The following is a 22,187-nucleotide window of genomic DNA, read 5'->3' on the forward strand; positions in this document are numbered from 1 at the left end:
AATGAGGCCCAGGAGGGCAGTAACTGAGTCCACAGGCCTGGGGACTAGGCGCTCGGTTGCACGCCCCGGTGATAGCGGCTAGAGGGGGTGTGTACTTCTGTGGAATAACCCCCGCAGAGCGCTAGGCTTTGATGCCACACACTTCAGGTGACTCGTGAGCCACAGACTGGCGGGTGATGCGTAAGTCCAGGAATGCAGGACTTTCTGCCAGTGTGTGTGAGGGAAGTGGGGTGTGTGTGTGTCGTAGAAAGAGAGCGAGAGGCACAGAGGAGAGTGTGTGTACCGAGTGCTGTGTCCCCAATCGTCCAACCATCTGTTCAGGAAAGAGTGCGGATGAAACAGGCTCAGCAGAAACATTATTTTGACTCCCATAAACATGCACGTGAGAAACATTTTGTTGTAGGACAATGGGTTCTTATAAAGAAACCTTACAAGGTCAGTAAAGGGATGTCTCAGTTCTCTTCCCCCTTTAGGATTGAGAGAATCACTAACAGTGCTGTGTTACTGACTGGTAAGGGGCGGTGGAATAAGGGAAGCCTTGTGCACATTTCTGATGAACAGAAGGAAATTTATGACAGAACGTGTGTTACACCTAAAGATGATTCAATTATTTCCGAGACTGTCCCTATACCAAATGAGTGTCTTGTTGCGACAGATCCTAGATCATCTGTACCAGAGAACGTTTCTTGTAGCAATGATTTGAATGCTAATAACACCACTCATTTCCTTCCACAGGGTTCTGTTGTCACAAAAAGGATCTCAAAATTGCCTGCTAAATTGTTTGTTGAAAGGGGGGAGGTGATGTAGTCTGCGTAGTTAATGTGGAATGGGGTAGAGGCGGAGAGTTCCCTCTCTGATGTGGAATGGGGTGGAGGCGGAGGGTTCCCTCTCTGATGTGGAATGGGGTGGAGGCGGAGGGTTCCCTCTCTGATGTGGAATGGGGTAGAGTCGGAGGGTTCCCTCTCTGATGTGGAATGGGGTAGAGTCGGAGGGTTCCCTCTCTGATGTGGAATGGGGTAGAGTCGGAGAGTTCCCTCTCTGATGTGGAATGGGGTAGAGTCGGAGAGTTCCCTCTCTGATGTGGAATGGGGTAGAGTCGGAGAGTTCCCTCTCTGATGTGGAATGGAGAGTTCCCTCTCTGATGTGGAATGGGGTAGAGGCGGAGAGTTCCCTCTCTGATGTGGAATGGGGTAGAGTCGGAGGGTTCCCTCTCTGATGTGGAATGGGGTGGAGTCGGAGAGTTCCCTCTCTGATGTGGAATGGAGAGTTCCCTCTCTGATGTGGAATGGGGTGGAGGCGGAGGGTTCCCTCTCTGATGTGGAATGGGGTAGAGTCGGAGGGTTCCCTCTCTGATGTGGAATGGGGTAGAGTCGGAGAGTTCCCTCTCTGATGTGGAATGGGGTAGAGTCGGAGGGTTCCCTCTCTGATGTGGAATGGGGTGGAGTCGGAGAGTTCCCTCTCTGATGTGGAATGGAGAGTTCCCTCTCTGATGTGGAATGGGGTGGAGGCGGAGGGTTCCCTCTCTGATGTGGAATGGGGTAGAGTCGGAGGGTTCCCCCTCTGATGTGGAATGGGGTAGAGTCGGAGGGTTCCCCCTCTGATGTGGAATCGGGTAGAGTCGGAGAGTTCCCTCTCTGATGTGGAATGGGGTGGAGTCGGAGAGTTCCCTCTCTGATGTGGAATGGGGTGGAGTCGGAGAGTTCCCTCTCTGATGTGGAATGGGGTAGAGGCGGAGAGTTCCCTCTCTGATGTGGAATGGGGTAGAGTCGGAGGGTTCCCTCTCTGATGTGGAATGGGTTGGAGTCGGAGAGTTCTCGGAGAGTTCCCTCTCTGATGTGGAATGGGGTGGAGGCGGAGGGTTCCCTCTCTGATGTGGGATGGGGTAGAGTCGGAGGGTTCCCCCTCTGATGTGGAATGGGGTAGAGTCGGAGGGTTCCCCCTCTGATGTGGAATGGGGTGGAGTCGGAGAGTTCCCTCTCTGATGTGGAATGGGGTGGAGGCGGAGGGTTCCCTCTCTGATGTGGAATGGGGTAGAGTCGGAGAGTTCCCTCTCTGATGTGGAATGGGGTAGAGTCGGAGGGTTCCCTCTCTGATGTGGAATGGGGTGGAGTCGGAGAGTTCCCTCTCTGATGTGGAAAGGAGAGTTCCCTCTCTGATGTGGAATGGGGTGGAGGCGGAGGGTTCCCTCTCTGATGTGGAATGGGGTGGAGTCGGAGAGTTCCCTCTCTGATGTGGAATGGAGAGTTCCCTCTCTGATGTGGAATGGGGTAGAGTCGGAGGGTTCCCTCTCTGATGTGGAATGGGGTAGAGTCGGAGGGTTCCCTCTCTGATGTGGAATGGGGTAGAGTCGGAGCGTTCCCTCTCTGATGTGGAATGGGGTAGAGGCGGAGGGTTCCCTTTCTGATGTGGAATGGGGTAGAGGCGGAGAGTTCCCTCTCTGATGTGGAATGGGGTAGAGTCGGAGGGTTCCCTCTCTGATGTGGAATGGGGTAGAGGCGGAGGGTTCCCTCTCTGATGTGGAATGGGGTACAGGCGGAGGGTTCCCTCTCTGATGTGGAATGGGGTAGAGTCGGAGGGTTCCCTCTCTGATGTGGAATGGGGTAGAGTCGGAGGGTTCCCTCTCTGATGTGGAATGGGGTAGAGGCGGAGAGTTCCCTCTCTGATGTGGAATGGAGAGTTCCCTCTCTGATGTGGAATGGGGTAGAGTCGGAGAGTTCCCTCTCTGATGTGGAATGGGGTAGAGTCGGAGGGTTCCCTCTCTGATGTGGAATGGGGTGGAGTCGGAGAGTTCCCTCTCTGATGTGGAATGGGGTGGAGTCGGAGAGTTCCCTCTCTGATGTGGAATGGGGTAGAGTCGGAGGGTTCCCCCTCTGATGTGGAATGGGGTAGAGTCGGAGGGTTCCCTCTCTGATGTGGAATGGGGTAGAGTCGGAGAGTTCCCTCTCTGATGTGGAGTGGGGTAGAGGCGGAGAGTTCCCTCTCTGATGTGGAGTGGGGTAGAGGCGGAGAGTTCCCTCTCTGATGTGGAATGGGGTAGAGGCGGAGAGTTCCCTCTCTGATGTGGAATGGGGTGGAGTCGGAGGGTTCTCTCTCTGATGTGGAATGGGGTAGAGGCGGAGAGTTCCCTCTCTGATGTGGAGTGGGGTAGAGGCGGAGAGTTCCCTCTCTGATGTGGAATGGGGTAGAGGCGGAGAGTTCCCTCTCTGATGTGGAATGGGGTGGAGTCGGAGAGTTCCCTCTCTGATGTGGAATGGGGTAGAGTCGGAGAGTTCCCTCTCTGATGTGGAATGGGGTGGAGTCGGAGGGTTCCCTCTCTGATGTGGAATGGGGTAGAGTCGGAGGGTTCCCTCTCTGATGTGGAATGGGGTAGAGTCGGAGGGTTCCCTCTCTGATGTGGAATGGGGTAGAGTCGGAGAGTTCCCTCTCTGATGTGGAATGGGGTAGAGTCGGAGAGTTCCCTCTCTGATGTGGAATGGAGAGTTCCCTCTCTGATGTGGAATGGGGTGGAGGCGGAGGGTTCCCTCTCTGATGTGGAATGGGGTAGAGTCGGAGGGTTCCCCCTCTGATGTGGAATGGGGTAGAGTCGGAGAGTTCCCTCTCTGATGTGGAATGGGGTGGAGTCGGAGAGTTCCCTCTCTGATGTGGAATGGGGTAGAGTCGGAGGGTTCCCTCTCTGATGTGGAATGGGGTAGAGTCGGAGGGTTCCCTCTCTGATGTGGAATGGGGTAGAGTCGGAGAGTTCCCTCTCTGATGTGGAATGGGGTAGAGTCGGAGAGTTCCCTCTCTGATGTGGAATGGGGTGGAGTCGGAGAGTTCCCTCTCTGATGTGGAATGGAGAGTTCCCTCTCTGATGTGGAATGGGGTGGAGGCGGAGGGTTCCCTCTCTGATGTGGAATGGGGTAGAGTCGGAGGGTTCCCTCTCTGATGTGGAATGGGGTAGAGTCGGAGAGTTCCCTCTCTGATGTGGAATGGGGTAGAGTCGGAGGGTTCCCTCTCTGATGTGGAATGGGGTGGAGTCGGAGAGTTCCCTCTCTGATGTGGAATGGAGAGTTCCCTCTCTGATGTGGAATGGGGTGGAGGCGGAGGGTTCCCTCTCTGATGTGGAATGGGGTAGAGTCGGAGGGTTCCCCCTCTGATGTGGAATGGGGTAGTGTCGGAGGGTTCCCCCTCTGATGTGGAATGGGGTAGAGTCGGAGAGTTCCCTCTCTGATGTGGAATGGGGTGGAGTCGGAGAGTTCCCTCTCTGATGTGGAATGGGGTGGAGTCAGAGAGTTCCCTCTCTGATGTGGAATGGGGTAGAGGCGGAGAGTTCCCTCTCTGATGTGGAATGGGGTAGAGTCGGAGGGTTCCCTCTCTGATGTGGAATGGGGTGGAGTCGGAGAGTTCTCGGAGAGTTCCCTCTCTGATGTGGAATGGGGTGGAGGCGGAGGGTTCCCTCTCTGATGTGGAATGGGGTAGAGTCGGAGGGTTCCCCCTCTGATGTGGAATGGGGTAGAGTCGGAGGGTTCCCCCTCTGATGTGGAATGGGGTGGAGTCGGAGAGTTCCCTCTCTGATGTGGAATGGGGTAGAGGCGGAGAGTTCCCTCTCTGATGTGGAATGGGGTGGAGGCGGAGGGTTCCCTCTCTGATGTGGAATGGGGTGGAGGCGGAGGGTTCCCTCTCTGATGTGGAATGGGGTAGAGTCGGAGGGTTCCCTCTCTGATGTGGAATGGAGAGTTCCCTCTCTGATGTGGAATGGGGTAGAGTCGGAGGGTTCCCCCTCTGATGTGGAATGGGGTAGAGTCGGAGGGTTCCCTCTCTGATGTGGAATGGGGTAGAGTCGGAGGGTTCCCTCTCTGATGTGGAATGGGGTAGAGTCGGAGAGTTCCCTCTCTGATGTGGAATGGAGAGTTCCCTCTCTGATGTGGAATGGGGTAGAGGCGGAGGGTTCCCTCTCTGATGTGGAATGGGGTAGAGTCGGAGGGTTCCCTCTCTGATGTGGAATGGGGTAGAGTCGGAGGGTTCCCTCTCTGATGTGGAATGGGGTAGAGGCGGAGAGTTCCCTCTCTGATGTGGAATGGAGAGTTCCCTCTCTGATGTGGAATGGGGTAGAGGCGGAGGGTTCCCTCTCTGATGTGGAATGGAGAGTTCCCTCTCTGATGTGGAATGGGGTAGAGGCGGAGGGTTCCCTCTCTGATGTGGAATGGGGTAGAGTCGGAGGGTTCCCTCTCTGATGTGGAATGGGGTAGAGTCGGAGGGTTCCCCCTCTGATGTGGAATGGGGTAGAGACGGAGGGTTCCCTCTCTGATGTGGAATGGGGTAGAGGCGGAGAGTTCCCTCTCTGATGTGGAATGGGGTAGAGGCGGAGAGTTCCCTCTCTGATGTGGAATGGGGTAGAGGCGGAGAGTTCCCTCTCTGATGTGGAATGGGGTGGAGTCGGAGGGTTCCTTCTCTGATGTGGAATGGAGAGTTCCCCCTCTGATGTGGAATGGGGTAGAGTCGGAGAGTTCCCTCTCTGATGTGGAATGGAGAGTTCCCTCTCTGATGTGGAATGGGGTAGAGGCGGAGGGTTCCCTCTCTGATGTGGAATGGGGTAGAGTCGGAGAGTTCCCTCTCTGATGTGGAATGGGGTAGAGTCGGAGGGTTCCCTCTCTGATGTTGAATGGGGTAGAGTGTGAGAGTTCCCTCTCTGATGTGGAATGGGGTAGAGGCGGAGAGTTCCCTCTCTGATGTGGAATGGGGTAGAGTCGGAGGGTTCCCTCTCTGATGTGGAATGGGGTGGAGGCGGAGGGTTCCCTCTCTGATGTGGAATGGGGTGGAGGCGGAGAGTTCCCTCTCTGATGTGGAATGGGGTAGAGGCGGAGAGTTCCCTCTCTGATGTGGAATGGGGTGGAGTCGGAGGGTTCCCTCTCTGATGTGGAATGGGGTAGAGTCGGAGGGTTCCCTCTCTGATGTGGAATGGGCTGGAGGCGGAGAGTTCCCTCTCTGATGTGGAATGGGGTGGAGTCGGAGGGTTCCTTCTCTGATGTGGAATGGAGAGTTCCCCCTCTGATGTGGAATGGGGTAGAGTCGGAGAGTTCCCTCTCTGATGTGGAATGGAGAGTTCCCTCTCTGATGTGGAATGGGGTAGAGGCGGAGGGTTCCCTCTCTGATGTGGAATGGGGTAGAGTCGGAGAGTTCCCTCTCTGATGTGGAATGGGGTAGAGTCGGAGGGTTCCCTCTCTGATGTGGAATGGGGTAGAGTCGGAGAGTTCCCTCTCTGATGTGGAATGGGGTAGAGGCGGAGAGTTCCCTCTCTGATGTGGAATGGGGTAGAGTCGGAGGGTTCCCTCTCTGATGTGGAATGGGGTGGAGGCGGAGGGTTCCCTCTCTGATGTGGAATGGAGAGTTCCCTCTCTGATGTGGAATGGGGTAGAGGCGGAGGGTTCCCTCTCTGATGTGGAATGGGGTAGAGTCGGAGGGTTCCCCCTCTGATGTGGAATGGGGTAGAGTCGGAGGGTTCCCTCTCTGATGTGGAATGGGGTACAGTCGGAGAGTTCCCTATCTGACGTGGAATGGGGTAGAGGCGGAGAGTTCCCTCTCTGATGTGGAATGGGGTGGAGTCGGAGGGTTCCCTCTCTGATGTGGAATGGGGTGGAGGCGGAGGGTGTAGGAGGCTGGACTGGCTTGTAGTGAGTACCAAGGGGTACTTGCACCTTGCACCAGGCCCAGTTATCCCTTATTAGTGTATAGGGTGTCTAGCAGCTTAGGCTGATAGATAATGGTAGCTTAGCAGAGCAGCTTAGGCTGAACTAGGAGACGTGTGAAGCTACTACAGTACCACTTAGTGTCATATGCACAATATCATAAGAAAACACAATACACAGTTATACTAAAAATAAAGGTACTTTATTTTTATGACAATATGCCAAAGTATCTTAGAGTGTACCCTCAGTGAGAGGATAGGAAATATACACAAGATATATATACACAATAGCAAAAATATGCAGTATAGTCTTAGAAAACAGTGCAAACAATGTATAGTTACAATAGGATGCAATGGGGAAACATAGGGATAGGGGCAACACAAACCATATACTCCAAAAGTGGAATGTGAACCACGAATGGACCCCAAACCTATGTGACCTTGTAGAGGGTCGCTGGGACTATTAGAAAATAGTGAGATTTAGAAAAATAACCCTCCCCAAGACCCTGAAAAGTGAGTGCAAAGTGCACCAAAGTTCCCCTAAGGACAAAATAGTCGTGTTAGAGGGAAAATGCAAGGAAAACACAAATCAGCAATGCAACAACGATGGATTACTGACTGAGGTTACCTGTGGAACAAGGGGACCAAGTCCAAAAGTCACAAGCAGCTCGGAGATGGGCAGATGCCCAAGAAATGCCAGCGGTTGGTGCAAAGAAGCTCTTACTAGGCTGAAGAACTGTGAATACTGCAGGAATGACAAGGGCTAGAGACTTCCCCTTTGGAGGATGGATCCCCCACGCCTTGGAGAGTCGTGCAGAAGTGTTTTCCCGCCGAATGGACGCCAACAAGCCTTGCTACACGCAAATCGTGCGTTTGGCGTTTTTGGACGCTGCTGGGGCCCAGGAGGGACCAGGAGGTCGCAAATTGGACCTGCAGAGAGAGGGGACATCGAGCAAGACAAAGAGCCCTCACTGAAGCAGGTAGCACCCGGAAAAGTGCCAGAAACAGGCACTACGAGGATGCGTGAAACGGTGCTCGCCGAAGTTGCACAAAGGAGTCCCACGTCGCCGGAGACCAACTTAGAAAGTCGTGCAATGCAGGTTAGAGTGCCGTGGACCCAGGCTTGGCTGTGCACGAAGGATTTCCGCCGGAAGTGCACAGGGGCCGGAGTAGCTTGCAAAGTCGCGGTTCCCAGCAATGCAGCCCAGCGAGGTGAGGCAAGGACTTACCTCCACCAAACTTGGGCTGAAGAGTCACTGGACTGTGGCGGTCACTTGGACGGTGTCGCTGGATTCGAGGGACCTCGCTCGTCGTGCTGAGAGGAGACCCAAGGGACCGGAAATGCAGCTTTTTGGTACCTGCGGTTGCAGGGGGAAGATTCCGTCGACCCACGGGAGATTTCTTCGGAGCTTCTGGTGCAGAGAGGAGGCAGACTACTCCCACAGCATGCACAAGCAGGAAAACAGTCGAGAAGGCGGCAGGATCAGCGTTACAGAGTTGCAGTAGTCGTCTTTGCTACTATGTTGCAGGTTTGCAGGCTTCCAGCGCGGTCAGCGGTCGATTCCTTATCAGAAGGTGAAGAGGGAGATGCAGAGGAACTCGGCTGAGCTCATGCATTCGTTATCTAAAGTTTCCCCAGAGACAGAGACCCTAAATAGCCAGAAAAGAGGGTTTGGCTACCTAGGAGAGAGGAAAGGCTACTAACACCTGAAGGAGCCTATCAGCAGGAGTCTCTGACGTCACCTGGTGGCACTGGCCACTCAGAGCAGTCCAGTGTGCCAGCAGCACCTCTGTTTCCAAGATGGCAGAGGTCTGGAGCACACTGGAGGAGCTCTGGACACCTCCCAGGGGAGGTGCAGGTCAGGGGAGTGGTCACTCCCCTTTCCTTTGTCCAGTTTCGCGCCAGAGCAGGGGCTAAGGGGTCCCTGAACCGGTGTAGACTGGCTTATGCAGAATTGGGCACCTCTGTGCCCAACAAAGCATTTCCAGAGGCTGGGGGAGGCTACTCCTCCCCTGCCTTCACACCATTTTCCAAAGGGAGAGGGTGTCACACCCTCTCTCAGAGGAAGTTCTTTGTTCTGCCATCCTGGGCCAGGCCTGGCTGGACCCCAGGAGGGCAGCTGCCTGTCTGAGGGGTTGGCAGCAGCAGCAGCTGCAGTGAAACCCCAGGAAGGGCAGTTTGGCAGTACCAGGGTCTGTGCTACAGACCACTGGGATCATGGGATTGTGCCAACTATGCCAGGATGGCATAGAGGGGGCAATTCCATGATCATAGACATGTTACATGGCCATATTCGGAGTTACCATTGTGAAGCTACATATAGGTAGTGACCTATATGTAGTGCACGCGTGTAATGGTGTCCCCGCACTCACAAAGTTCAGTGAAGTGGCTCTGAACAATGTGGGGGCACCTTGGCTAGTGCCAGGGTGCCCACACACTAAGTAACTTTGCACCTAACCTTTACCAGGTAAAGGTTAGACATATAGGTGACTTATAAGTTACTTAAGTGCAGTGTAAAATGGCTGTGAAATAACGTGGACGTTATTTCACTCAGGCTGCAGTGGCAGGCCTGTGTAAGAATTGTCAGAGCTCCCTATGGGTGGCAAAAGAAATGCTGCAGCCCATAGGGATCTCCTGGAACCCCAATACCCTGGGTACCTTAGTACCATATACTAGGGAATTATAAGGGTGTTCCAGTAAGCCAATGTAAATTGGTAAAATTGGTCACTAGCCTGTTAGTGACAATTTGAAAGTAATGAGAGAGCATAACCACTGAGGTTCTGGTTAGCAGAGCCTCAGTGAGACAGTTAGGCACCACACAGGGAACATATACATGCACACCTATGAGCACTGGGGCCCTGTGTGACAGGGTCCCAGTGACACATACATATAGGCCACAAACCTATGAGCACTGGGGTCCTGACTAGCAGGATCCCAGTGACACATAACAACCATACTGAAAACATAGTGTTTTCACTATGAGCACTGAGGCCTGGCTATCAGGATCCCAGTGAGACAGTGAAAACAGTGACAAACACCCTGACATACACTCACAAACAGGCCAAAAGTGGGGGTAACAAGGCTAGAAAGAGGCTACCTTCTCACACAACCCCCCCCCAAACGAAGGACAATAAGGCTAACCTTGGCCAGTTGAGACTTTATTGTCTAAGTGGTGATAAGTAGAGAGTAGCTCTGCAATAGACTGGTTACTCCCTTTATCATCCACTATATGGTTACTTCCCTGTGGGGATGTAAACCACCCTGTTTGAAGTTTTTTAGCTAAGCAACAATGTGAAGATGTATTTTCAGAGTTTCTATCAGTAAGTTTTAGTTTAGAGCAGTGGGAATTGTCCACTGAACCTATTTGTAGTGATGGAAATGCCAGACAGGAATGCTGTCTCAGAAAAGCCATAGCTGGGCAAAAACTTTGTCCATCTGGCTGGAAGAGAGAACAGGGATGCTGTTTCTCTTGAGTTGGAGCAGGGCAGGGATGCTGTCCTATCAGCTCCACACTAGGGCAGGGATGCTGTCCTAAGTGTTGTGAGGCAGTGCAGAGTTTCTGCACTAAAGTTTCTCTGGGAGGGTTGGAGGGATGCTCCATGTTAACTAAAATGGTGCTCTTTTTCTCACCAATGTTAGTTATCCCACAGAGAGGTACTTCCACCTCAGGGAGTCCAGCTTTGCTAGCTGATGATTCCCTTGGAACAGGTGCCACCCCAGGAGAGGTTTCTCCCACCACAGGAATGGTATCCTGAATGGTAGAGTGGTTAGGGGATACTGTGATACCCTTTTTACCTGTTGATGGAGAGGGATCCTGAGTTTTCAGGCCTTCTCTCCTTTGCTTTTTCATTTCAGTAGAAATGAGAGGGAACAATTCCTCAGGGATGCCCAGCATGGCTGCATGGGCATAAAACTCTACATCAGCCCAACCTGAGGCCTCTAGGTCATTACCTAAGAGACAGTCTACAGGTAAGCTAGGTGATACCACCACCTGCTTAGGGCCAGTAACTCCACCCCAACTAAACTGAATTATAGCTAAGGGAAGAAACTTAGTGGAGTTATGGACATCAATAATCTTATACTGTTGTCCAATGATGTGTTGTTCAGGAGGCACTAGGTTTTCAGTCACCAAAGTGAAACTGGCACCTGTGTCCCTGTAGGCCAAGGCCTCAACACCATTTATTGAAACTGTCTGCTTGTATTTATCCATTGTAAGGGGACAAGCAGCCAGTGTGGCAAGGCCAATGCCACTAGGTGTGACAGAAACTGTCTTGGGACTGATTACATCAGTTTCCACTATGGACCCATAAGTGAACCCAACTACACCCTTTGCTTGACTGTTGCCAGCAGTCCCACCACTAGTACCACTACTGCTAGGGGCACTAGAGCTTGATGTATTAGTGGTGGTAGGCTCAGGGGGTTTACCTGGACAGGACTTATCCCCTGGCCTATGGCCTCTGTTTTTACACACAAAGCACCAAGGCTTTTTAATGTGTGCAGGTTGGGAAGAAGAGGAAGAATTTGTTTTATCCCCACCCTCTGAAGAGTGTTTAAGATTTGAAGTGGGATCTTTGGTTTTACCCTTATCCCCATGCTTATCTTGAGATTTTTCACCATCTTTCTTCTTATTGCCATCTTTGTCACCCCCTGTATGAACTTTTCTGTTCACCCTTGTTCTGACCCATTTGTCTGCCTTCTTTCCCAATTCTTGGGGAGAGGTCAGATCAGAGTCTACCAGGTACTGGTGCAACAAATCAGACACACAATTATTAAGTATATGCTCTCTCAGGATTGTGTTATACAGGCTGTCATAATCAGTAACTTTACTGCCATGTAACCACCCCTCCAAGGCCTTCACTGCCTGGTCAATGAAATCAACCCAGTCTTGTGAAGACTCCTTTTTGGTATCTCTGAACTTTATCCTGTACTGTTCAGTGGTTAAGCCATAACCATCCAGGAGTGCATTCTTAAGAACTTGGAAATTGTTAGCATCATTTTCTTTTACAGTAAGGAGCCTATCCCTACCTTTTCCAGTAAATGATAGCCATAGGATAGCAGCCCACTGCCTTTGAGGGACATCCTGTACAGCACAGGCCCTCTCAAGTGCAGCAAACCACTTGTTAATGTCATCCCCCTCCTTGTAAGGGGGAACTATCTTATGCAGATTCCTGGAATCATGCTCTTTTGCAGGATGACTATGGGGAATACTGCTGCTGCCACCATGGGTATCTAAACCCATTTTCTGTCTTTCCCTCTCTATTTCTAAAGACTGTCTATCCAAATCCAGCTGTTGCTTCTTGAGCTTCAGTCTGGTTTGCTCCACTCTCAATCTATTGAGCTCCCTTTCCAACAATCTGTCATCAGGGTGGGTGGGAGGGACATTTCTAGATACAGAGGTGTGATGGGAATGAACAGAAGGAGACCTGTCCCTTACAGAGGGCACCCTAACAGCTTGGCTACCAGTATAATGTGAGAGCACATCATCAGTATGATGTGATTCAACCTCTGTACCAACTATGCTAGACTGTCTAGTAATGGGCAGGCTGAGAAGTTTCTTTCCTGAACCTTTTCCTGGGGGAGTCCCTGGATCAGATTGAGAACCATTAGCTACTTTTTCTACAGATTGGGCACTTATGGCCTTATCCTGTACTCTAAGCATATTAATTAACAGTTCTAAGGAAGGATTCTTCCCTACACTCAAACCTCTCTCTATGCAGAGACTCCTTGCTCCTTTCCAGCTAAGGTGATCATATGCAAGTTTGGACAGTTCAACTTTTTGGCCTGTGCCAGACATTTTTTAGAGAGAGTTAAAGTGATAGACAAAGAGAAAAAAGTTTTCAGAACTTTTTGGAAAGACAGAAAAAACTTTTTAAACTTTTAAGAACTTTTTGAAAGTTTAGAAGTACTTTTCAGCACTTAGAAAAGAGTGAAAAGAGGAAATGCAAAACTTTTTGGCTATGTGTATATACACTGACCTTGTTTTGTATATTTTTCTCTTATGAAAAGTACAATGACAAGAGTGGTAAGTAGTCTCAAAGCACTTATCCCACCACTGCACAACCAATGTAGGAGGCTGGACTGGCTTGTAGTGAGTACCAAGGGGTACTTGCACCTTGCACCAGGCCCAGTTATCCCTTATTAGTGTATAGGGTGTCTAGCAGCTTAGGCTGATAGATAATGGTAGCTTAGCAAAGCAGCTCAGGCTGAACTAGGAGACGTGTGAAGCTACTACAGTACCACTTAGTGTCATATGCACAATATCATAAGAAAACACAATACACAGTTATACTAAAAATAAAGGTACTTTATTTTTATGACAATATGCCAAAGTATCTTAGAGTGTACCCTCAGTGAGAGGATAGGAAATATACACAAGATATATATACACAATAGCAAAAATATGCAGTATAGTCTTAGAAAACAGTGCAAACAATGTATAGTTACAATAGGATGCAATGGGGAAACATAGGGATAGGGGCAACACAAACCATATACTCCAAAAGTGGAATGTGAACCACGAATGGACCCCAAACCTATGTGACCTTGTAGAGGGTCGCTGGGACTATTAGAAAATAGTGAGATTTAGAAAAATAACCCTCCCCAAGACCCTGAAAAGTGAGTGCAAAGTGCACCAAAGTTCCCCTAAGGACAAAATAGTCGTGTTAGAGGGAAAATGCAAGGAAAACACAAATCAGCAATGCAACAACGATGGATTACTGACTGAGGTTACCTGTGGAACAAGGGGACCAAGTCCAAAAGTCACAAGCAGCTCGGAGATGGGCAGATGCCCAAGAAATGCCAGCGGTTGGTGCAAAGAAGCTCTTACTAGGCTGAAGAACTGTGAATACTGCAGGAATGACAAGGGCTAGAGACTTCCCCTTTGGAGGATGGATCCCCCACGCCTTGGAGAGTCGTGCAGAAGTGTTTTCCCGCCGAATGGACGCCAACAAGCCTTGCTACACGCAAATCGTGCGTTTGGCGTTTTTGGACGCTGCTGGGGCCCAGGAGGGACCAGGAGGTCGCAAATTGGACCTGCAGAGAGAGGGGACGTCGAGCAAGACAAAGAGCCCTCACTAAAGCAGGTAGCACCCGGAAAAGTGCCAGAAACAGGCACTACGAGGATGCGTGAAACGGTGCTCGCCGAAGTTGCACAAAGGAGTCCCACGTCGCCGGAGACCAACTTAGAAAGTCGTGCAATGCAGGTTAGAGTGCCGTGGACCCAGGCTTGGCTGTGCACGAAGGATTTCCGCCGGAAGTGCACAGGGGCCGGAGTAGCTTGCAAAGTCGCGGTTCCCAGCAATGCAGCCCAGCGAGGTGAGGCAAGGACTTACCTCCACCAAACTTGGGCTGAAGAGTCACTGGACTGTGCCGGTCACTTGGACGGTGTCGCTGGATTCGAGGGACCTCGCTCGTCGTGCTGAGAGGAGACCCAAGGGACCGGAAATGCAGCTTTTTGGTACCTGCGGTTGCAGGGGGAAGATTCCGTCGACCCACGGGAGATTTCTTCGGAGCTTCTGGTGCAGAGAGGAGGCAGACTACTCCCACAGCATGCACAAGCAGGAAAACAGTCGAGAAGGCGGCAGGATCAGCGTTACAGAGTTGCAGTAGTCGTCTTTGCTACTATGTTGCAGGTTTGCAGGCTTCCAGCGCGGTCAGCGGTCGATTCCTTATCAGAAGGTGAAGAGGGAGATGCAGAGGAACTCGGCTGAGCTCATGCATTCGTTATCTAAAGTTTCCCCAGAGACAGAGACCCTAAATAGCCAGAAAAGAGGGTTTGGCTACCTAGGAGAGAGGAAAGGCTACTAACACCTGAAGGAGCCTATCAGCAGGAGTCTCTGACGTCACCTGGTGGCACTGGCCACTCAGAGCAGTCCAGTGTGCCAGCAGCACCTCTGTTTCCAAGATGGCAGAGGTCTGGAGCACACTGGAGGAGCTCTGGACACCTCCCAGGGGAGGTGCAGGTCAGGGGAGTGGTCACTCCCCTTTCCTTTGTCCAGTTTCGCGCCAGAGCAGGGGCTAAGGGGTCCCTGAACCGGTGTAGACTGGCTTATGCAGAATTGGGCACCTCTGTGCCCAACAAAGCATTTCCAGAGGCTGGGGGAGGCTACTCCTCCCCTGCCTTCACACCATTTTCCAAAGGGAGAGGGTGTCACACCCTCTCTCAGAGGAAGTTCTTTGTTCTGCCATCCTGGGCCAGGCCTGGCTGGACCCCAGGAGGGCAGCTGCCTGTCTGAGGGGTTGGCAGCAGCAGCAGCTGCAGTGAAACCCCAGGAAGGGCAGTTTGGCAGTACCAGGGTCTGTGCTACAGACCACTGGGATCATGGGATTGTGCCAACTATGCCAGGATGGCATAGAGGGGGCAATTCCATGATCATAGACATGTTACATGGCCATATTCGGAGTTACCATTGTGAAGCTACATATAGGTAGTGACCTATATGTAGTGCACGCGTGTAATGGTGTCCCCGCACTCACAAAGTTCAGTGAAGTGGCTCTGAACAATGTGGGGGCACCTTGGCTAGTGCCAGGGTGCCCACACACTAAGTAACTTTGCACCTAACCTTTACCAGGTAAAGGTTAGACATATAGGTGACTTATAAGTTACTTAAGTGCAGTGTAAAATGGCTGTGAAATAACGTGGACGTTATTTCACTCAGGCTGCAGTGGCAGGCCTGTGTAAGAATTGTCAGAGCTCCCTATGGGTGGCAAAAGAAATGCTGCAGCCCATAGGGATCTCCTGGAACCCCAATACCCTGGGTACCTTAGTACCATATACTAGGGAATTATAAGGGTGTTCCAGTAAGCCAATGTAAATTGGTAAAATTGGTCACTAGCCTGTTAGTGACAATTTGAAAGTAATGAGAGAGCATAACCACTGAGGTTCTGGTTAGCAGAGCCTCAGTGAGACAGTTAGGCACCACACAGGGAACATATACATGCACACCTATGAGCACTGGGGCCCTGTGTGACAGGGTCCCAGTGACACATACATATAGGCCACAAACCTATGAGCACTGGGGTCCTGACTAGCAGGATCCCAGTGACACATAACAACCATACTGAAAACATAGTGTTTTCACTATGAGCACTGAGGCCTGGCTATCAGGATCCCAGTGAGACAGTGAAAACAGTGACAAACACCCTGACATACACTCACAAACAGGCCAAAAGTGGGGGTAACAAGGCTAGAAAGAGGCTACCTTCTCACAGAGGGTTCCCTCTCTGATGTGGAATGGGGTAGAGTCGGAGGGTTCCCTCTCTGATGTGGAATGGAGAGTTCCCTCTCTGATGTGGAATGGGGTAGAGTCGGAGGGTTCCCTCTCTGATGTGGAATGGGGTAGAGTCGGAGGGTTCCCTCTCTGATGTGGAATGGGGTAGAGGCGGAGAGTTCCCTCTCTGATGTGGAATGGGGTAGAGGCGGAGAGTTCCCTCTCTGATGTGGAATGGGGTAGAGTCGGAGGGTTCCCTCTCTGATGTGGAATGGGGTGGAGGCGGAGGGTTCCCTCTCTGATGTGGAATGGAGAGTTCCCTCTCTGATGTGGAATGGGGTAGAGGCGGAGGGTTCCCTCTCTGATGTGGAATGGGGTAGAGTCGGAGGGTTCCCCCTCTGATGTGGAATGGGGTAGAGTCGGAGGGTTCCCTCTCTGATGTGGAATGGGGTAGAGTCGGAGAGTTCCCTCTCTGATGTGGAATGGGGTAGAGGCAGAGAGTTCCCTCTCTGATGTGGAATGGGGTGGAGTCGGAGGGTTCCCTCTCTGATGTGGAATGGGGTGGAGGCGGAGGGTTCCCTCTCTGATGTGGAATGGAGAGTTCCCTCTCTGATGTGGAATGGGGTAGAGTCGGAGGGTTCCCTCTCTGATGTGGAATGGGGTAGAGTCGGAGGGTTCCCTCTCTGATGTGGAATGGGGTGGAGGCGGAGGGTTCCCTCTCTGATGTGGAATGGGGTAGAGTCGGAGGGTTCCCTCTCTGATGTGGAATGGGGTAGAGTCGGAGGGTTCCCTCTCTGATGTGGAATGGGGTAGAGTCGGAGGGTTCCCTCTCTTATGTGGAATGGGGTGGAGTCGGAGGGTTCCCTCTCTGATGTGGAATGGGGTAGAGTCGGAGGGTTCCCTCTCTGATGTGGAATGGGGTAGAGTCGGAGGGTTCCCTCTCTGATGTGGAATGGGGTAGAGTCGGAGAGTTCCCTCTCTGATGTGGAATGGAGAGTTCCCTCTCTGATGTGGAATGGAGAGTTCCCTCTCTGATGTGGAATGGGGTAGAGTCGGAGGGTTCCCTCTCTGATGTGGAATGGGGTAGAGTCGGAGGGTTCCCTCTCTGATGTGGAATGGGGTAGAGGCGGAGAGTTCCCTCTCTGATGTGGAATGGAGAGTTCCCTCTCTGATGTGGAATGGGGTAGAGGCGGAGGGTTCCCTCTCTGATGTGGAATGGAGAGTTCCCTCTCTGATGTGGAATGGGGTAGAGGCGGAGGGTTCCCTCTCTGATGTGGAATGGGGTAGAGTCGGAGGGTTCCCTCTCTGATGTGGAATGGGGTAGAGTCGGAGGGTTCCCCCTCTGATGTGGAATGGGGTAGAGTCGGAGGGTTCCCTCTCTGATGTGGAATGGGGTAGAGGCGGAGAGTTCCCTCTCTGATGTGGAATGGGGTAGAGGCGGAGAGTTCCCTCTCTGATGTGGAATGGGGTAGAGGCGGAGAGTTCCCTCTCTGATGTGGAATGGGGTGGAGTCGGAGGGTTCCCTCTCTGATGTGGAATGGAGAGTTCCCCCTCTGATGTGGAATGGGGTAGAGTCGGAGAGTTCCCTCTCTGATGTGGAATGGAGAGTTCCCTCTCTGATGTGGAATGGGGTAGAGGCGGAGGGTTCCCTCTCTGATGTGGAATGGGGTAGAGTCGGAGAGTTCCCTCTCTGATGTGGAATGGGGTAGAGTCGGAGGGTTCCCTCTCTGATGTGGAATGGGGTAGAGGCGGAGAGTTCCCTCTCTGATGTGGAATGGGGTAGAGGCGGAGAGTTCCCTCTCTGATGTGGAATGGGGTAGAGTCGGAGAGTTCCCTCTCTGATGTGGAATGGGGTAGAGTCGGAGGGTTCCCCCTCTGATGTGGAATGGGGTAGAGTCGGAGGGTTCCCTCTCTGATGTGGAATGGGGTAGAGTCGGAGGGTTCCCTCTCTGATGTGGAATGGGGTAGAGTCGGAGAGTTCCCTCTCTGATGTGGAATGGAGAGTTCCCTCTCTGATGTGGAATGGGGTAGAGGCGGAGGGTTCCCTCTCTGATGTGGAATGGGGTAGAGTCGGAGGGTTCCCTCTCTGATGTGGAATGGGGTAGAGTCGGAGGGTTCCCTCTCTGATGTGGAATGGGGTAGAGGCGGAGAGTTCCCTCTCTGATGTGGAATGGAGAGTTCCCTCTCTGATGTGGAATGGGGTAGAGGCGGAGGGTTCCCTCTCTGATGTGGAATGGAGAGTTCCCTCTCTGATGTGGAATGGGGTAGAGGCGGAGGGTTCCCTCTCTGATGTGGAATGGGGTAGAGTCGGAGGGTTCCCTCTCTGATGTGGAATGGGGTAGAGTCGGAGGGTTCCCCCTCTGATGTGGAATGGGGTAGAGTCGGAGGGTTCCCTCTCTGATGTGGAATGGGGTAGAGGCGGAGAGTTCCCTCTCTGATGTGGAATGGGGTAGAGGCGGAGAGTTCCCTCTCTGATGTGGAATGGGGTAGAGGCGGAGAGTTCCCTCTCTGATGTGGAATGGGGTGGAGTCGGAGGGTTCCTTCTCTGATGTGGAATGGAGAGTTCCCCCTCTGATGTGGAATGGGGTAGAGTCGGAGAGTTCCCTCTCTGATGTGGAATGGAGAGTTCCCTCTCTGATGTGGAATGGGGTAGAGGCGGAGGGTTCCCTCTCTGATGTGGAATGGGGTAGAGTCGGAGAGTTCCCTCTCTGATGTGGAATGGGGTAGAGTCGGAGGGTTCCCTCTCTGATGTTGAATGGGGTAGAGTGTGAGAGTTCCCTCTCTGATGTGGAATGGGGTAGAGGCGGAGAGTTCCCTCTCTGATGTGGAATGGGGTAGAGTCGGAGGGTTCCCTCTCTGATGTGGAATGGGGTGGAGGCGGAGGGTTCCCTCTCTGATGTGGAATGGAGAGTTCCCTCTCTGATGTGGAATGGGGTAGAGTCGGAGGGTTCCCTCTCTGATGTGGAATGGGGTAGAGTCGGAGGGTTCCCTCTCTGATGTGGAATGGGCTGGAGGCGGAGAGTTCCCTCTCTGATGTGGAATGGGGTGGAGTCGGAGGGTTCCTTCTCTGATGTGGAATGGAGAGTTCCCCCTCTGATGTGGAATGGGGTAGAGTCGGAGAGTTCCCTCTCTGATGTGGAATGGAGAGTTCCCTCTCTGATGTGGAATGGGGTAGAGGCAGAGGGTTCCCTCTCTGATGTGGAATGGGGTAGAGTCGGAGAGTTCCCTCTCTGATGTGGAATGGGGTAGAGTCGGAGGGTTCCCTCTCTGATGTGGAATGGGGTAGAGTCGGAGAGTTCCCTCTCTGATGTGGAATGGGGTAGAGGCAGAGAGTTCCCTCTCTGATGTGGAATGGGGTAGAGTCGGAGGGTTCCCTCTCTGATGTGGAATGGGGTGGAGGCGGAGGGTTCCCTCTCTGATGTGGAATGGAGAGTTCCCTCTCTGATGTGGAATGGGGTAGAGGCGGAGGGTTCCCTCTCTGATGTGGAATGGGGTAGAGTCGGAGGGTTCCCCCTCTGATGTGGAATGGGGTAGAGTCGGAGGGTTCCCTCTCTGATGTGGAATGGGGTAGAGTCGGAGAGTTCCCTCTCTGATGTGGAATGGGGTAGAGGCGGAGAGTTCCCTCTCTGATGTGGAATGGGGTGGAGTCGGAGGGTTCCCTCTCTGATGTGGAATGGGGTGGAGGCGGAGGGTTCCCTCTCTGATGTGGAATGGGGTAGAGTCGGAGGGTTCCCTCTCTGATGTGGAATGGAGAGTTCCCTCTCTGATGTGGAATGGGGTAGAGTCAGAGGGTTCCCTCTCTGATGTGGAATGGGGTAGAGTCGGAGGGTTCCCTCTCTGATGTGGAATGGGGTAGAGGCGGAGAGTTCCCTCTCTGATGTGGAATGGGGTAGAGGCGGAGAGTTCCCTCTCTGATGTGGAATGGGGTAGAGTCGGAGGGTTCCCTCTCTGATGTGGAATGGGGTGGAGGCGGAGGGTTCCCTCTCTGATGTGGAATGGAGAGTTCCCTCTCTGATGTGGAATGGGGTAGAGGCGGAGGGTTCCCTCTCTGATGTGGAATGGGGTAGAGTCGGAGGGTTCCCCCTCTGATGTGGAATGGGGTAGAGTCGGAGGGTTCCCTCTCTGATGTGGAATGGGGTAGAGTCGGAGAGTTCCCTCTCTGATGTGGAATGGGGTAGAGGCGGAGAGTTCCCTCTCTGATGTGGAATGGGGTGGAGTCGGAGGGTTCCCTCTCTGATGTGGAATGGGGTGGAGGCGGAGGGTTCCCTCTCTGATGTGGAATGGAGAGTTCCCTCTCTGATGTGGAATGGGGTAGAGTCGGAGGGTTCCCTCTCTGATGTGGAATGGGGTAGAGTCGGAGGGTTCCCTCTCTGATGTGGAATGGGGTGGAGGCGGAGGGTTCCCTCTCTGATGTGGAATGGGGTAGAGTCGGAGGGTTCCCTCTCTGATGTGGAATGGGGTAGAGTCGGAGGGTTCCCTCTCTGATGTGGAATGGGGTAGAGTCGGAGGGTTCCCTCTCTGATGTGGAATGGGGTAGAGTCGGAGGGTTCCCTCTCTGATGTGGAATGGGGTAGAGTCGGAGAGTTCCCTCTCTGATGTGGAATGGGGTAGAGGCGGAGAGTTCCCTCTCTGATGTGGAATGGGGTAGAGGCGGAGAGTTCCCTCTCTGATGTGGAATGGGGTGGAGTCGGAGGGTTCCCTCTCTGATGTGGAATGGGGTAGAGTCGGAGGGTTCCCTCTCTGATGTGGAATGGGGTAGAGTCGGAGAGTTCCCTCTCTGATGTGGAATGGGGTGGAGTCGGAGGGTTCCCTCTCTGATGTGGAATGGAGAGTTCCCTCTCTGATGTGGAATGGGGTAGAGGCGGAGAGTTCCCTCTCTGATGTGGAATGGGGTAGAGTCGGAGGGTTCCCTCTCTGATGTGGAATGGGGTAGAGTCGGAGAGTTCCCTCTCTGATGTGGAATGGGGTAGAGTCGGAGAGTTCCCTCTCTGATGTGGAATGGGGTGGAGGCGGAGGGTTCCCTCTCTGATGTGGAATGGGGTAGAGTCGGAGGGTTCCCTCTCTGATGTGGAATGGGGTAGAGTCGGAGAGTTCCCTCTCTGATGTGGAATGGAGAGTTCCCTCTCTGATGTGGAATGGGGTGGAGGCGGAGGGTTCCCTCTCTGATGTGGAATGGGGTAGAGGCGGAGAGTTCCCTCTCTGATGTGGAATGGGGTAGAGTCGGAGGGTTCCCCCTCTGATGTGGAATGGGGTAGAGTCGGAGGGTTCCCTCTCTGATGTGGAATGGGGTAGAGTCGGAGAGTTCCCTCTCTGATGTGGAATGGGGTAGAGGCGGAGAGTTCCCTCTCTGATGTGGAATGGGGTGGAGTCGGAGGGTTCCCTCTCTGATGTGGAATGGGGTGGAGGCGGAGGGTTCCCTCTCTGATGTGGAATGGAGAGTTCCCTCTCTGATGTGGAATGGGGTAGAGTCGGAGGGTTCCCTCTCTGATGTGGAATGGGGTAGAGTCGGAGGGTTCCCTCTCTGATGTGGAATGGGGTGGAGGCGGAGGGTTCCCTCTCTGATGTGGAATGGGGTAGAGTCGGAGGGTTCCCTCTCTGATGTGGAATGGGGTAGAGTCGGAGGGTTCCCTCTCTGATGTGGAATGGGGTAGAGTCGGAGGGTTCCCTCTCTGATGTGGAATGGGGTAGAGTCGGAGGGTTCCCTCTCTGATGTGGAATGGGGTAGAGTCGGAGAGTTCCCTCTCTGATGTGGAATGGGGTAGAGGCGGAGAGTTCCCTCTCTGATGTGGAATGGGGTAGAGGCGGAGAGTTCCCTCTCTGATGTGGAATGGGGTGGAGTCGGAGGGTTCCCTCTCTGATGTGGAATGGGGTAGAGTCGGAGGGTTCCCTCTCTGATGTGGAATGGGGTAGAGTCGGAGAGTTCCCTCTCTGATGTGGAATGGGGTGGAGTCGGAGGGTTCCCTCTCTGATGTGGAATGGAGAGTTCCCTCTCTGATGTGGAATGGGGTAGAGGCGGAGAGTTCCCTCTCTGATGTGGAATGGGGTAGAGTCGGAGGGTTCCCTCTCTGATGTGGAATGGGGTAGAGTCGGAGAGTTCCCTCTCTGATGTGGAATGGGGTAGAGTCGGAGAGTTCCCTCTCTGATGTGGAATGGGGTGGAGGCGGAGGGTTCCCTCTCTGATGTGGAATGGGGTAGAGTCGGAGGGTTCCCTCTCTGATGTGGAATGGGGTAGAGTCGGAGGGTTCCCTCTCTGATGTGGAATGGGGTAGAGTCGGAGAGTTCCCTCTCTGATGTGGAATGGGGTAGAGTCGGA

The sequence above is a fragment of the Pleurodeles waltl genome, chromosome 3_2, assembly GCF_031143425.1.
Source record: "Pleurodeles waltl isolate 20211129_DDA chromosome 3_2, aPleWal1.hap1.20221129, whole genome shotgun sequence".
Classification (NCBI taxonomy): Eukaryota; Metazoa; Chordata; class Amphibia; order Caudata; family Salamandridae; genus Pleurodeles; species Pleurodeles waltl.